General features: G+C 40.5%; 1 protein-coding gene across 2 annotated transcripts in view; it reads left to right on the top strand.

Moving 5' to 3' along the window:
• Positions 1 to 667, top strand: part of FOCAD (focadhesin) — a 250,074-nt gene that overhangs the window by 76,092 nt on the left and 173,315 nt on the right. The gene's annotated exons all lie outside the window — the stretch shown is intronic.

Genomic DNA, 667 nt, shown 5'->3' with positions numbered 1-667 from the left:
CCCCCCCCCAGCCATTCCTACCTCAGGCAAGCCTCCACTGCCCCAGTGTCTGTGTTCATTAGTTATGCTAATATGCGTGCATACAAGTCCTTTGGTTGATCTCTTACACACACACACACACACACACACACTCCCCCCTCCGCCCTCCCCTGTCTTCCCTCTGAGGTTTGACAGTCTGTTCAGTGCTTTTCTGTCTCTGGATCTATTTTTGTTCATCAGTTTATGTTGTTCATTATATTCAGCAAATGAGTGAGATCATGTGATATTTATCTTTCTCTGACTGGCTTACTTCACTTAGCATAATGCTCTCCAGGTCCATCCATGCTGTTGCAACTGGTAAAAGTTCCTTCTTTTTTTATAGCAGCTAAATGAGCAATATATTTAGCATAGTACTCTGTAATTTTTTCCCCCCCATTGGATAGGATCTGTAGAATTCATTTCCTCTGAAGGGTTTTCTAACCAAGTAGGTGTGGTATTTTTATTATTTTCTGTTTATTGGCATCTGTGCTTGTATTTCTTTTTAAGCATGGTGAGGAAAAAGTCCATCTCTTTAAGGAAAATTGTGTTCCTATAGGAAAAAAAAACACGTGGTGGTGTAGGGGATAAATGTTTATTTAAGATGTGAAGTTAGTGTGTTTGGAATTCCCTTTTGTCCCCATGCTCATTC

Source organism: Myotis brandtii, unplaced genomic scaffold (assembly GCF_000412655.1).
Source record: "Myotis brandtii unplaced genomic scaffold, ASM41265v1 scaffold618, whole genome shotgun sequence".
NCBI classification, from domain to species: Eukaryota; Metazoa; Chordata; class Mammalia; order Chiroptera; family Vespertilionidae; genus Myotis; species Myotis brandtii.
The sequence above is the reverse complement of the archived record's forward strand: the minus strand, read 5'-3'. Positions and strand labels throughout refer to the sequence as shown.